The 15,658-nt window shown below is 46.3% G+C and overlaps 7 non-coding genes across 7 annotated transcripts; all 7 read right to left on the bottom strand.

Moving 5' to 3' along the window:
• Positions 1–738: 738 nt before the first annotated feature.
• LOC130313076 (U2 spliceosomal RNA) lies at positions 739–929 on the bottom strand. Its single transcript, XR_008861098.1, has one exon. It is a non-coding gene; the product is annotated as a U2 spliceosomal RNA (small nuclear RNA).
• Positions 930–3,019: 2,090 nt separating this feature from the next.
• On the bottom strand, positions 3,020–3,210 carry LOC130313075 (U2 spliceosomal RNA). Its single transcript, XR_008861097.1, has one exon. It is a non-coding gene; the product is annotated as a U2 spliceosomal RNA (small nuclear RNA).
• Positions 3,211–5,306: 2,096 nt separating this feature from the next.
• Positions 5,307–5,491, bottom strand: LOC130313141 (U2 spliceosomal RNA). Its single transcript, XR_008861157.1, has one exon. It is a non-coding gene; the product is annotated as a U2 spliceosomal RNA (small nuclear RNA).
• Positions 5,492–7,584: 2,093 nt separating this feature from the next.
• LOC130313135 (U2 spliceosomal RNA) lies at positions 7,585–7,780 on the bottom strand. Its single transcript, XR_008861152.1, has one exon. It is a non-coding gene; the product is annotated as a U2 spliceosomal RNA (small nuclear RNA).
• Positions 7,781–9,869: 2,089 nt separating this feature from the next.
• LOC130313074 (U2 spliceosomal RNA) lies at positions 9,870–10,060 on the bottom strand. Its single transcript, XR_008861096.1, has one exon. It is a non-coding gene; the product is annotated as a U2 spliceosomal RNA (small nuclear RNA).
• A 2,093-nt stretch (positions 10,061–12,153) lies between these two features.
• On the bottom strand, positions 12,154–12,344 carry LOC130313073 (U2 spliceosomal RNA). Its single transcript, XR_008861095.1, has one exon. It is a non-coding gene; the product is annotated as a U2 spliceosomal RNA (small nuclear RNA).
• A 2,091-nt stretch (positions 12,345–14,435) lies between these two features.
• LOC130313071 (U2 spliceosomal RNA) lies at positions 14,436–14,626 on the bottom strand. The gene has a single exon (XR_008861094.1). It is a non-coding gene; the product is annotated as a U2 spliceosomal RNA (small nuclear RNA).
• Between the last annotated feature and the right edge of the window lie 1,032 nt (positions 14,627–15,658).

The following is a 15,658-nucleotide window of genomic DNA, read 5'->3' as shown; positions in this document are numbered from 1 at the left end:
ATACAGTCTAAAGCATAGATCTCAAAGTCTGTGCACAGAATTTAGCAAGGGCCTCGCACCTTCTGATGCATCAGGTAGGTGCACAATAGCATAGCCTAACCCTCTGTACTTTGGTCTATATTGATGCGGGACATAGACAGCCAGCTGATGACCAATCCATTAGTGCAATGGATGGCTGGAAGCATTTGTCTTTGCCTTTGCAATACCACAGAAGCAATGCATGGTCAATGTACAGCAATGACACACCTGTGTGAACAGCCAGGAGACCCCCCCCCCCCCCCATGTTATGTTACATAGTTACATAGTTAGTACGGTCGAAAAAAGACATATGTCCATCACGTTCAACCAGGGAATTAAGGGGTAGGGGTGTGGCGCGATATTGGGGAAGGGATGAGATTTTATATTTCTTCATAAGCATTAATCTTATTTTGTCAATTAGGAACATTCAGCACCCACCCGCTATCAAGGCAGCTGCCTATCATGTCATGCCCTACCTGCACAGGTGTGCTGGCTACTCAAATGATCCAATTAAGGAGGCCATTTAGTCAGCAGCAGCAGAAGTCCTGTGCCTGGACGCTCCAACAGGGGCCAGACACAAGCAGAAGCAGAAGCAGCAGAAGCAGCACCACCTTTTGTTTTTTGGCTGCAGCAGCAGCAAGGCCCACAGGGCTGGCTAGCTGGCTAGCCAGCAAGCAGGTAGCAATGAAAGTAGGAATCTTTCTTTTTAACCCTGTAAGGGGGTGGTGCACTGTACCCGAAGATACTGCCATATCGGGTCAATGCATAGGGCGACGGAAGCAAGCTTCGAAATCGGCCCCCGTTCTCAAAAATCCATTTAATATATGGTCCCCAGATAGGGGACGTATCAGATATTAAACTGATAAGAACAGATACTACACTTGATCTTAGCCAAAAGGCCGAGAAGCGATAACCGTGAAAGGGGCGGGCCCAACAAGGTCCCCTTCATGGGCACTATCACTGCTTGCTGTCAGGGAGGCTGCCAGACAATTTTCCATGCACACTCTGGGCTGGGGGGCAGTCAACCACCAGTACACACAGCAGAACCTAAACCCATACCATTATTGCTAAGCAGCAAGACAGGGGCCCATTGCACTCCCACGGGGCCTTTTTAAATGCAATCCATAACCCGGATTTGCCAGGAACCCTTCTTACTCCTCCTACTTGCATGTGACACTGGGCTTAGGATCTGCATAGGAAACACACACACAAGCACACACCTACCTTTGTTGCCTGCAGATGCCTCCTTGGCTGTCCCCAAACGGTATCAAACCAACACCCACGGGAAGCTGTAAGCATAGAGGACATGCCTGCACCCCATTGGACTTACCTGTGTGGGTTAAATCCGGGTTATTTGACAACCTATGGCGGTGATGGTTCTGCTCAGGCAGAGCAGTGCTGATGCTCCTCATAAAGCTGTCGCTGCTGTGAAGGTTCTAGGTGACATCACAAATCCCTTTGGTTACATACACAACAAAGCTGGGTTGTTGTTGTTTACACTCTGCAAGGCCTGTGGAAGTGAGTGACATCATAGCACTGTAGTTCTGAGGGTTCAAGATGGATGCAACAATCTCCTGTTGCTTCTATGAAGGCCGTAATAGACGACATCACCAAACAGCTCCATAGTCACATACACAGCAAAGGAGAGATGTTGTTTACACCTAGTGATGTCAGTGGTATTGAGTGACATCACAGCACAGTGCTAAGGCTCCTGGGCCTGGACACAGCAGCGGCTGCAATATCTCAACGGAGAATACGTTTATATCTATGTGTGTGTGTGCGCATATATATATATATATATATATATATATATATATATATATATTTCTCCGCCGAAATCACTTTTAAACCCATTTCCACCTTTTTTTCCCTTCTCTTCCTCTTACTTTTTTTTCACGTTTTTTTACGTTTTTCTCCTTTTCGCCTCTTTTCTGGGCGTATTATTCTTCTTTTTCTTCTTTTTTTTTCGTCTAATGCATACCCCATCAGTGCAGCAATGCTTATTCAATACCGCCAGCAGATGGAGACACTGGGGGATAATTTTCTAAGGATTTATACTGATTTTTCCTGTCTGAATTTGTCGCACAGAAAGTTGCAGGCCAAATATGTGTGACATTTCTGCGACTTTAGCTTCTAGAGCATTTTTACAACATTATACATAGGTGCTGAATACATAAAAAGCGACTGTTCAGCGACAGACAAGTCGCATCGGCTGAAAGTAGGCCAGAATGTCAGTCCATGTTGGAGCAGGTTTAGATACAGTCTAAAGCATAGATCTCAAAGTCTGTGCACAGAATTTAGCAAGGGCCTCGCACCTTCTGATGCATCAGGTAGGTGCACAATAGCATAGCCTAACCCTCTGTACTTTGGTCTATATTGATGCGGGACATAGACAGCCAGCTGATGACCAATCCATTAGTGCAATGGATGGCTGGAAGCATTTGTCTTTGCCTTTGCAATACCACAGAAGCAATGCATGGTCAATGTACAGCAATGACACACCTGTGTGAACAGCCAGGAGACCCCCCCCCCCCCCCCATGTTATGTTACATAGTTACATAGTTAGTACGGTCGAAAAAAGACATATGTCCATCACGTTCAACCAGGGAATTAAGGGGTAGGGGTGTGGCGCGATATTGGGGAAGGGATGAGATTTTATATTTCTTCATAAGCATTAATCTTATTTTGTCAATTAGGAACATTCAGCACCCACCCGCTATCAAGGCAGCTGCCTATCATGTCATGCCCTACCTGCACAGGTGTGCTGGCTACTCAAATGATCCAATTAAGGAGGCCATTTAGTCAGCAGCAGCAGAAGTCCTGTGCCTGGACGCTCCAACAGGGGCCAGACACAAGCAGAAGCAGAAGCAGCAGAAGCAGCAGCAGCACCACCTTTTGTTTTTTGGCTGCAGCAGCAGCAAGGCCCACAGGGCTGGCTAGCTGGCTAGCCAGCAAGCAGGTAGCAATGAAAGTAGGAATCTTTCTTTTTAACCCTGTAAGGGGGTGGTGCACTGTACCCGAAGATACTGCCATATCGGGTCAATGCATAGGGCGACGGAAGCAAGCTTCGAAATCGGCCCCCGTTCTCAAAAATCCATTTAATATATGGTCCCCAGATAGGGGACGTATCAGATATTAAACTGATAAGAACAGATACTACACTTGATCTTAGCCAAAAGGCCGAGAAGCGATAACCGTGAAAGGGGCGGGCCCAACAAGGTCCCCTTCATGGGCACTATCACTGCTTGCTGTCAGGGAGGCTGCCAGACAATTTTCCATGCACACTCTGGGCTGGGGGGCAGTCAACCACCAGTACACACAGCAGAACCTAAACCCATACCATTATTGCTAAGCAGCAAGACAGGGGCCCATTGCACTCCCACGGGGCCTTTTTAAATGCAATCCATAACCCGGATTTGCCAGGAACCCTTCTTACTCCTCCTACTTGCATGTGACACTGGGCTTAGGATCTGCATAGGAAACACACACACAAGCACACACCTACCTTTGTTGCCTGCAGATGCCTCCTTGGCTGTCCCCAAACGGTATCAAACCAACACCCACGGGAAGCTGTAAGCATAGAGGACATGCCTGCACCCCATTGGACTTACCTGTGTGGGTTAAATCCGGGTTATTTGACAACCTATGGCGGTGATGGTTCTGCTCAGGCAGAGCAGTGCTGATGCTCCTCATAAAGCTGTCGCTGCTGTGAAGGTTCTAGGTGACATCACAAATCCCTTTGGTTACATACACAACAAAGCTGGGTTGTTGTTGTTTACACTCTGCAAGGCCTGTGGAAGTGAGTGACATCATAGCACTGTAGTTCTGAGGGTTCAAGATGGATGCAACAATCTCCTGTTGCTTCTATGAAGGCCGTAATAGACGACATCACCAAACAGCTCCATAGTCACATACACAGCAAAGGAGAGATGTTGTTTACACCTAGTGATGTCAGTGGTATTGAGTGACATCACAGCACAGTGCTAAGGCTCCTGGGCCTGGACACAGCAGCGGCTGCAATATCTCAACGGAGAATACGTTTATATCTATGTGTGTGTGTGCGCATATATATATATATATATATATATATATATATATATATATATATATTTCTCCGCCGAAATCACTTTTAAACCCATTTCCACCTTTTTTTCCCTTCTCTTCCTCTTACTTTTTTTTCACGTTTTTTTACGTTTTTCTCCTTTTCGCCTCTTTTCTGGGCGTATTATTCTTCTTTTTCTTCTTTTTTTTCGTCTAATGCATACCCCATCAGTGCAGCAATGCTTATTCAATACCGCCAGCAGATGGAGACACTGGGGGATAATTTTCTAAGGATTTATACTGATTTTTCCTGTCTGAATTTGTCGCACAGAAAGTTGCAGGCCAAATATGTGTGACATTTCTGCGACTTTAGCTTCTAGAGCATTTTTACAACATTATACATAGGTGCTGAATACATAAAAAGCGACTGTTCAGCGACAGACAAGTCGCATCGGCTGAAAGTAGGCCAGAATGTCAGTCCATGTTGGAGCAGGTTTAGATACAGTCTAAAGCATAGATCTCAAAGTCTGTGCACAGAATTTAGCAAGGGCCTCGCACCTTCTGATGCATCAGGTAGGTGCACAATAGCATAGCCTAACCCTCTGTACTTTGGTCTATATTGATGCGGGACATAGACAGCCAGCTGATGACCAATCCATTAGTGCAATGGATGGCTGGAAGCATTTGTCTTTGCCTTTGCAATACCACAGAAGCAATGCATGGTCAATGTACAGCAATGACACACCTGTGTGAACAGCCAGGAGACCCCCCCCCCCCCCCCCCCATGTTATGTTACATAGTTACATAGTTAGTACGGTCGAAAAAAGACATATGTCCATCACGTTCAACCAGGGAATTAAGGGGTAGGGGTGTGGCGCGATATTGGGGAAGGGATGAGATTTTATATTTCTTCATAAGCATTAATCTTATTTTGTCAATTAGGAACATTCAGCACCCACCCGCTATCAAGGCAGCTGCCTATCATGTCATGCCCTACCTGCACAGGTGTGCTGGCTACTCAAATGATCCAATTAAGGAGGCCATTTAGTCAGCAGCAGCAGAAGTCCTGTGCCTGGACGCTCCAACAGGGGCCAGACACAAGCAGAAGCAGAAGCAGCAGAAGCAGCAGCAGCACCACCTTTTGTTTTTTGGCTGCAGCAGCAGCAAGGCCCACAGGGCTGGCTAGCTGGCTAGCCAGCAAGCAGGTAGCAATGAAAGTAGGAATCTTTCTTTTTAACCCTGTAAGGGGGTGGTGCACTGTACCCGAAGATACTGCCATATCGTGCATAGGGCGACGGAAGCAAGCTTCGAAATCGGCCCCCGTTCTCAAAAATCCATTTAATATATGGTCCCCAGATAGGGGACGTATCAGATATTAAACTGATAAGAACAGATACTACACTTGATCTTAGCCAAAAGGCCGAGAAGCGATAACCGTGAAAGGGGCGGGCCCAACAAGGTCCCCTTCATGGGCACTATCACTGCTTGCTGTCAGGGAGGCTGCCAGACAATTTTCCATGCACACTCTGGGCTGGGGGGCAGTCAACCACCAGTACACACAGCAGAACCTAAACCCATACCATTATTGCTAAGCAGCAAGACAGGGGCCCATTGCACTCCCACGGGGCCTTTTTAAATGCAATCCATAACCCGGATTTGCCAGGAACCCTTCTTACTCCTCCTACTTGCATGTGACACTGGGCTTAGGATCTGCATAGGAAACACACACACAAGCACACACCTACCTTTGTTGCCTGCAGATGCCTCCTTGGCTGTCCCCAAACGGTATCAAACCAACACCCACGGGAAGCTGTAAGCATAGAGGACATGCCTGCACCCCATTGGACTTACCTGTGTGGGTTAAATCCGGGTTATTTGACAACCTATGGCGGTGATGGTTCTGCTCAGGCAGAGCAGTGCTGATGCTCCTCATAAAGCTGTCGCTGCTGTGAAGGTTCTAGGTGACATCACAAATCCCTTTGGTTACATACACAACAAAGCTGGGTTGTTGTTGTTTACACTCTGCAAGGCCTGTGGAAGTGAGTGACATCATAGCACTGTAGTTCTGAGGGTTCAAGATGGATGCAACAATCTCCTGTTGCTTCTATGAAGGCCGTAATAGACGACATCACCAAACAGCTCCATAGTCACATACACAGCAAAGGAGAGATGTTGTTTACACCTAGTGATGTCAGTGGTATTGAGTGACATCACAGCACAGTGCTAAGGCTCCTGGGCCTGGACACAGCAGCGGCTGCAATATCTCAACGGAGAATACGTTTATATCTATGTGTGTGTGTGCGCATATATATATATATATATATATATATATATATATATATATATATATTTCTCCGCCGAAATCACTTTTAAACCCATTTCCACCTTTTTTTCCCTTCTCTTCCTCTTACTTTTTTTTCACGTTTTTTTACGTTTTTCTCCTTTTCGCCTCTTTTCTGGGCGTATTATTCTTCTTTTTCTTCTTTTTTTTCGTCTAATGCATACCCCATCAGTGCAGCAATGCTTATTCAATACCGCCAGCAGATGGAGACACTGGGGGATAATTTTCTAAGGATTTATACTGATTTTTCCTGTCTGAATTTGTCGCACAGAAAGTTGCAGGCCAAATATGTGTGACATTTCTGCGACTTTAGCTTCTAGAGCATTTTTACAACATTATACATAGGTGCTGAATACATAAAAAGCGACTGTTCAGCGACAGACAAGTCGCATCGGCTGAAAGTAGGCCAGAATGTCAGTCCATGTTGGAGCAGGTTTAGATACAGTCTAAAGCATAGATCTCAAAGTCTGTGCACAGAATTTAGCAAGGGCCTCGCACCTTCTGATGCATCAGGTAGGTGCACAATAGCATAGCCTAACCCTCTGTACTTTGGTCTATATTGATGCGGGACATAGACAGCCAGCTGATGACCAATCCATTAGTGCAATGGATGGCTGGAAGCATTTGTCTTTGCCTTTGCAATACCACAGAAGCAATGCATGGTCAATGTACAGCAATGACACACCTGTGTGAACAGCCAGGAGACCCCCCCCCCCCCCCCATGTTATGTTACATAGTTACATAGTTAGTACGGTCGAAAAAAGACATATGTCCATCACGTTCAACCAGGGAATTAAGGGGTAGGGGTGTGGCGCGATATTGGGGAAGGGATGAGATTTTATATTTCTTCATAAGCATTAATCTTATTTTGTCAATTAGGAACATTCAGCACCCACCCGCTATCAAGGCAGCTGCCTATCATGTCATGCCCTACCTGCACAGGTGTGCTGGCTACTCAAATGATCCAATTAAGGAGGCCATTTAGTCAGCAGCAGCAGAAGTCCTGTGCCTGGACGCTCCAACAGGGGCCAGACACAAGCAGAAGCAGAAGCAGCAGAAGCAGCAGCAGCACCACCTTTTGTTTTTTGGCTGCAGCAGCAGCAAGGCCCACAGGGCTGGCTAGCTGGCTAGCCAGCAAGCAGGTAGCAATGAAAGTAGGAATCTTTCTTTTTAACCCTGTAAGGGGGTGGTGCACTGTACCCGAAGATACTGCCATATCGGGTCAATGCATAGGGCGACGGAAGCAAGCTTCGAAATCGGCCCCCGTCCCGTTCTCAAAAATCCATTTAATATATGGTCCCCAGATAGGGGACGTATCAGATATTAAACTGATAAGAACAGATACTACACTTGATCTTAGCCAAAAGGCCGAGAAGCGATAACCGTGAAAGGGGCGGGCCCAACAAGGTCCCCTTCATGGGCACTATCACTGCTTGCTGTCAGGGAGGCTGCCAGACAATTTTCCATGCACACTCTGGGCTGGGGGGCAGTCAACCACCAGTACACACAGCAGAACCTAAACCCATACCATTATTGCTAAGCAGCAAGACAGGGGCCCATTGCACTCCCACGGGGCCTTTTTAAATGCAATCCATAACCCGGATTTGCCAGGAACCCTTCTTACTCCTCCTACTTGCATGTGACACTGGGCTTAGGATCTGCATAGGAAACACACACACAAGCACACACCTACCTTTGTTGCCTGCAGATGCCTCCTTGGCTGTCCCCAAACGGTATCAAACCAACACCCACGGGAAGCTGTAAGCATAGAGGACATGCCTGCACCCCATTGGACTTACCTGTGTGGGTTAAATCCGGGTTATTTGACAACCTATGGCGGTGATGGTTCTGCTCAGGCAGAGCAGTGCTGATGCTCCTCATAAAGCTGTCGCTGCTGTGAAGGTTCTAGGTGACATCACAAATCCCTTTGGTTACATACACAACAAAGCTGGGTTGTTGTTGTTTACACTCTGCAAGGCCTGTGGAAGTGAGTGACATCATAGCACTGTAGTTCTGAGGGTTCAAGATGGATGCAACAATCTCCTGTTGCTTCTATGAAGGCCGTAATAGACGACATCACCAAACAGCTCCATAGTCACATACACAGCAAAGGAGAGATGTTGTTTACACCTAGTGATGTCAGTGGTATTGAGTGACATCACAGCACAGTGCTAAGGCTCCTGGGCCTGGACACAGCAGCGGCTGCAATATCTCAACGGAGAATACGTTTATATCTATGTGTGTGTGTGCGCATATATATATATATATATATATATATATATATATATATATATTTCTCCGCCGAAATCACTTTTAAACCCATTTCCACCTTTTTTTCCCTTCTCTTCCTCTTACTTTTTTTTCACGTTTTTTTACGTTTTTCTCCTTTTCGCCTCTTTTCTGGGCGTATTATTCTTCTTTTTCTTCTTTTTTTTCGTCTAATGCATACCCCATCAGTGCAGCAATGCTTATTCAATACCGCCAGCAGATGGAGACACTGGGGGATAATTTTCTAAGGATTTATACTGATTTTTCCTGTCTGAATTTGTCGCACAGAAAGTTGCAGGCCAAATATGTGTGACATTTCTGCGACTTTAGCTTCTAGAGCATTTTTACAACATTATACATAGGTGCTGAATACATAAAAAGCGACTGTTCAGCGACAGACAAGTCGCATCGGCTGAAAGTAGGCCAGAATGTCAGTCCATGTTGGAGCAGGTTTAGATACAGTCTAAAGCATAGATCTCAAAGTCTGTGCACAGAATTTAGCAAGGGCCTCGCACCTTCTGATGCATCAGGTAGGTGCACAATAGCATAGCCTAACCCTCTGTACTTTGGTCTATATTGATGCGGGACATAGACAGCCAGCTGATGACCAATCCATTAGTGCAATGGATGGCTGGAAGCATTTGTCTTTGCCTTTGCAATACCACAGAAGCAATGCATGGTCAATGTACAGCAATGACACACCTGTGTGAACAGCCAGGAGACCCCCCCCCCCCCCCCATGTTATGTTACATAGTTACATAGTTAGTACGGTCGAAAAAAGACATATGTCCATCACGTTCAACCAGGGAATTAAGGGGTAGGGGTGTGGCGCGATATTGGGGAAGGGATGAGATTTTATATTTCTTCATAAGCATTAATCTTATTTTGTCAATTAGGAACATTCAGCACCCACCCGCTATCAAGGCAGCTGCCTATCATGTCATGCCCTACCTGCACAGGTGTGCTGGCTACTCAAATGATCCAATTAAGGAGGCCATTTAGTCAGCAGCAGCAGAAGTCCTGTGCCTGGACGCTCCAACAGGGGCCAGACACAAGCAGAAGCAGAAGCAGCAGAAGCAGCAGCAGCACCACCTTTTGTTTTTTGGCTGCAGCAGCAGCAAGGCCCACAGGGCTGGCTAGCTGGCTAGCCAGCAAGCAGGTAGCAATGAAAGTAGGAATCTTTCTTTTTAACCCTGTAAGGGGGTGGTGCACTGTACCCGAAGATACTGCCATATCGGGTCAATGCATAGGGCGACGGAAGCAAGCTTCGAAATCGGCCCCCGTTCTCAAAAATCCATTTAATATATGGTCCCCAGATAGGGGACGTATCAGATATTAAACTGATAAGAACAGATACTACACTTGATCTTAGCCAAAAGGCCGAGAAGCGATAACCGTGAAAGGGGCGGGCCCAACAAGGTCCCCTTCATGGGCACTATCACTGCTTGCTGTCAGGGAGGCTGCCAGACAATTTTCCATGCACACTCTGGGCTGGGGGGCAGTCAACCACCAGTACACACAGCAGAACCTAAACCCATACCATTATTGCTAAGCAGCAAGACAGGGGCCCATTGCACTCCCACGGGGCCTTTTTAAATGCAATCCATAACCCGGATTTGCCAGGAACCCTTCTTACTCCTCCTACTTGCATGTGACACTGGGCTTAGGATCTGCATAGGAAACACACACACAAGCACACACCTACCTTTGTTGCCTGCAGATGCCTCCTTGGCTGTCCCCAAACGGTATCAAACCAACACCCACGGGAAGCTGTAAGCATAGAGGACATGCCTGCACCCCATTGGACTTACCTGTGTGGGTTAAATCCGGGTTATTTGACAACCTATGGCGGTGATGGTTCTGCTCAGGCAGAGCAGTGCTGATGCTCCTCATAAAGCTGTCGCTGCTGTGAAGGTTCTAGGTGACATCACAAATCCCTTTGGTTACATACACAACAAAGCTGGGTTGTTGTTGTTTACACTCTGCAAGGCCTGTGGAAGTGAGTGACATCATAGCACTGTAGTTCTGAGGGTTCAAGATGGATGCAACAATCTCCTGTTGCTTCTATGAAGGCCGTAATAGACGACATCACCAAACAGCTCCATAGTCACATACACAGCAAAGGAGAGATGTTGTTTACACCTAGTGATGTCAGTGGTATTGAGTGACATCACAGCACAGTGCTAAGGCTCCTGGGCCTGGACACAGCAGCGGCTGCAATATCTCAACGGAGAATACGTTTATATCTATGTGTGTGTGTGCGCATATATATATATATATATATATATATATATATATATATATATATATTTCTCCGCCGAAATCACTTTTAAACCCATTTCCACCTTTTTTTCCCTTCTCTTCCTCTTACTTTTTTTTCACGTTTTTTTACGTTTTTCTCCTTTTCGCCTCTTTTCTGGGCGTATTATTCTTCTTTTTCTTCTTTTTTTTCGTCTAATGCATACCCCATCAGTGCAGCAATGCTTATTCAATACCGCCAGCAGATGGAGACACTGGGGGATAATTTTCTAAGGATTTATACTGATTTTTCCTGTCTGAATTTGTCGCACAGAAAGTTGCAGGCCAAATATGTGTGACATTTCTGCGACTTTAGCTTCTAGAGCATTTTTACAACATTATACATAGGTGCTGAATACATAAAAAGCGACTGTTCAGCGACAGACAAGTCGCATCGGCTGAAAGTAGGCCAGAATGTCAGTCCATGTTGGAGCAGGTTTAGATACAGTCTAAAGCATAGATCTCAAAGTCTGTGCACAGAATTTAGCAAGGGCCTCGCACCTTCTGATGCATCAGGTAGGTGCACAATAGCATAGCCTAACCCTCTGTACTTTGGTCTATATTGATGCGGGACATAGACAGCCAGCTGATGACCAATCCATTAGTGCAATGGATGGCTGGAAGCATTTGTCTTTGCCTTTGCAATACCACAGAAGCAATGCATGGTCAATGTACAGCAATGACACACCTGTGTGAACAGCCAGGAGACCCCCCCCCCCCCCCCATGTTATGTTACATAGTTACATAGTTAGTACGGTCGAAAAAAGACATATGTCCATCACGTTCAACCAGGGAATTAAGGGGTAGGGGTGTGGCGCGATATTGGGGAAGGGATGAGATTTTATATTTCTTCATAAGCATTAATCTTATTTTGTCAATTAGGAACATTCAGCACCCACCCGCTATCAAGGCAGCTGCCTATCATGTCATGCCCTACCTGCACAGGTGTGCTGGCTACTCAAATGATCCAATTAAGGAGGCCATTTAGTCAGCAGCAGCAGAAGTCCTGTGCCTGGACGCTCCAACAGGGGCCAGACACAAGCAGAAGCAGAAGCAGCAGAAGCAGCAGCAGCACCACCTTTTGTTTTTTGGCTGCAGCAGCAGCAAGGCCCACAGGGCTGGCTAGCTGGCTAGCCAGCAAGCAGGTAGCAATGAAAGTAGGAATCTTTCTTTTTAACCCTGTAAGGGGGTGGTGCACTGTACCCGAAGATACTGCCATATCGGGTCAATGCATAGGGCGACGGAAGCAAGCTTCGAAATCGGCCCCCGTTCTCAAAAATCCATTTAATATATGGTCCCCAGATAGGGGACGTATCAGATATTAAACTGATAAGAACAGATACTACACTTGATCTTAGCCAAAAGGCCGAGAAGCGATAACCGTGAAAGGGGCGGGCCCAACAAGGTCCCCTTCATGGGCACTATCACTGCTTGCTGTCAGGGAGGCTGCCAGACAATTTTCCATGCACACTCTGGGCTGGGGGGCAGTCAACCACCAGTACACACAGCAGAACCTAAACCCATACCATTATTGCTAAGCAGCAAGACAGGGGCCCATTGCACTCCCACGGGGCCTTTTTAAATGCAATCCATAACCCGGATTTGCCAGGAACCCTTCTTACTCCTCCTACTTGCATGTGACACTGGGCTTAGGATCTGCATAGGAAACACACACACAAGCACACACCTACCTTTGTTGCCTGCAGATGCCTCCTTGGCTGTCCCCAAACGGTATCAAACCAACACCCACGGGAAGCTGTAAGCATAGAGGACATGCCTGCACCCCATTGGACTTACCTGTGTGGGTTAAATCCGGGTTATTTGACAACCTATGGCGGTGATGGTTCTGCTCAGGCAGAGCAGTGCTGATGCTCCTCATAAAGCTGTCGCTGCTGTGAAGGTTCTAGGTGACATCACAAATCCCTTTGGTTACATACACAACAAAGCTGGGTTGTTGTTGTTTACACTCTGCAAGGCCTGTGGAAGTGAGTGACATCATAGCACTGTAGTTCTGAGGGTTCAAGATGGATGCAACAATCTCCTGTTGCTTCTATGAAGGCCGTAATAGACGACATCACCAAACAGCTCCATAGTCACATACACAGCAAAGGAGAGATGTTGTTTACACCTAGTGATGTCAGTGGTATTGAGTGACATCACAGCACAGTGCTAAGGCTCCTGGGCCTGGACACAGCAGCGGCTGCAATATCTCAACGGAGAATACGTTTATATCTATGTGTGTGTGTGCGCATATATATATATATATATATATATATATATATATATATATATATTCTCCGCCGAAATCACTTTTAAACCCATTTCCACCTTTTTTTCCCTTCTCTTCCTCTTACTTTTTTTTCACGTTTTTTTACGTTTTTCTCCTTTTCGCCTCTTTTCTGGGCGTATTATTCTTCTTTTTCTTCTTTTTTTTCGTCTAATGCATACCCCATCAGTGCAGCAATGCTTATTCAATACCGCCAGCAGATGGAGACACTGGGGGATAATTTTCTAAGGATTTATACTGATTTTTCCTGTCTGAATTTGTCGCACAGAAAGTTGCAGGCCAAATATGTGTGACATTTCTGCGACTTTAGCTTCTAGAGCATTTTTACAACATTATACATAGGTGCTGAATACATAAAAAGCGACTGTTCAGCGACAGACAAGTCGCATCGGCTGAAAGTAGGCCAGAATGTCAGTCCATGTTGGAGCAGGTTTAGATACAGTCTAAAGCATAGATCTCAAAGTCTGTGCACATAATTTAGCAAGGGCCTCGCACCTTCTGATGCATCAGGTAGGTGCACAATAGCATAGCCTAACCCTCTGTACTTTGGTCTATATTGATGCGGGACATAGACAGCCAGCTGATGACCAATCCATTAGTGCAATGGATGGCTGGAAGCATTTGTCTTTGCCTTTGCAATACCACAGAAGCAATGCATGGTCAATGTACAGCAATGACACACCTGTGTGAACAGCCAGGAGACCCCCCCCCCCCCCCCCATGTTATGTTACATAGTTACATAGTTAGTACGGTCGAAAAAAGACATATGTCCATCACGTTCAACCAGGGAATTAAGGGGTAGGGGTGTGGCGCGATATTGGGGAAGGGATGAGATTTTATATTTCTTCATAAGCATTAATCTTATTTTGTCAATTAGGAACATTCAGCACCCACCCGCTATCAAGGCAGCTGCCTATCATGTCATGCCCTACCTGCACAGGTGTGCTGGCTACTCAAATGATCCAATTAAGGAGGCCATTTAGTCAGCAGCAGCAGAAGTCCTGTGCCTGGACGCTCCAACAGGGGCCAGACACAAGCAGAAGCAGAAGCAGCAGAAGCAGCAGCAGCACCACCTTTTGTTTTTTGGCTGCAGCAGCAGCAAGGCCCACAGGGCTGGCTAGCTGGCTAGCCAGCAAGCAGGTAGCAATGAAAGTAGGAATCTTTCTTTTTAACCCTGTAAGGGGGTGGTGCACTGTACCCGAAGATACTGCCATATCGGGTCAATGCATAGGGCGACGGAAGCAAGCTTCGAAATCGGCCCCCGTTCTCAAAAATCCATTTAATATATGGTCCCCAGATAGGGGACGTATCAGATATTAAACTGATAAGAACAGATACTACACTTGATCTTAGCCAAAAGGCCGAGAAGCGATAACCGTGAAAGGGGCGGGCCCAACAAGGTCCCCTTCATGGGCACTATCACTGCTTGCTGTCAGGGAGGCTGCCAGACAATTTTCCATGCACACTCTGGGCTGGGGGGCAGTCAACCACCAGTACACACAGCAGAACCTAAACCCATACCATTATTGCTAAGCAGCAAGACAGGGGCCCATTGCACTCCCACGGGGCCTTTTTAAATGCAATCCATAACCCGGATTTGCCAGGAACCCTTCTTACTCCTCCTACTTGCATGTGACACTGGGCTTAGGATCTGCATAGGAAACACACACACAAGCACACACCTACCTTTGTTGCCTGCAGATGCCTCCTTGGCTGTCCCCAAACGGTATCAAACCAACACCCACGGGAAGCTGTAAGCATAGAGGACATGCCTGCACCCCATTGGACTTACCTGTGTGGGTTAAATCCGGGTTATTTGACAACCTATGGCGGTGATGGTTCTGCTCAGGCAGAGCAGTGCTGATGCTCCTCATAAAGCTGTCGCTGCTGTGAAGGTTCTAGGTGACATCACAAATCCCTTTGGTTACATACACAACAAAGCTGGGTTGTTGTTGTTTACACTCTGCAAGGCCTGTGGAAGTGAGTGACATCATAGCACTGTAGTTCTGAGGGTTCAAGATGGATGCAACAATCTCCTGTTGCTTCTATGAAGGCCGTAATAGACGACATCACCAAACAGCTCCATAGTCACATACACAGCAAAGGAGAGATGTTGTTTACACCTAGTGATGTCAGTGGTATTGAGTGACATCACAGCACAGTGCTAAGGCTCCTGGGCCTGGACACAGCAGCGGCTGCAATATCTCAACGGAGAATACGTTTATATCTATGTGTGTGTGTGCGCATATATATATATATATATATATATATATATATATATATATATATTTCTCCGCCGAAATCACTTTTAAACCCATTTCCACCTTTTTTTCCCTTCTCTTCCTCTTACTTTTTTTTCACGTTTTTTTACGTTTTTCTCCTTTTCGCCTCTTTTCTGGGCGTAT

Source organism: Hyla sarda, unplaced genomic scaffold (assembly GCF_029499605.1).
Source record: "Hyla sarda isolate aHylSar1 unplaced genomic scaffold, aHylSar1.hap1 scaffold_175, whole genome shotgun sequence".
Taxonomy (NCBI): Eukaryota; Metazoa; Chordata; class Amphibia; order Anura; family Hylidae; genus Hyla; species Hyla sarda.
This window is presented reverse-complemented; position numbering and strand designations above follow the sequence as displayed.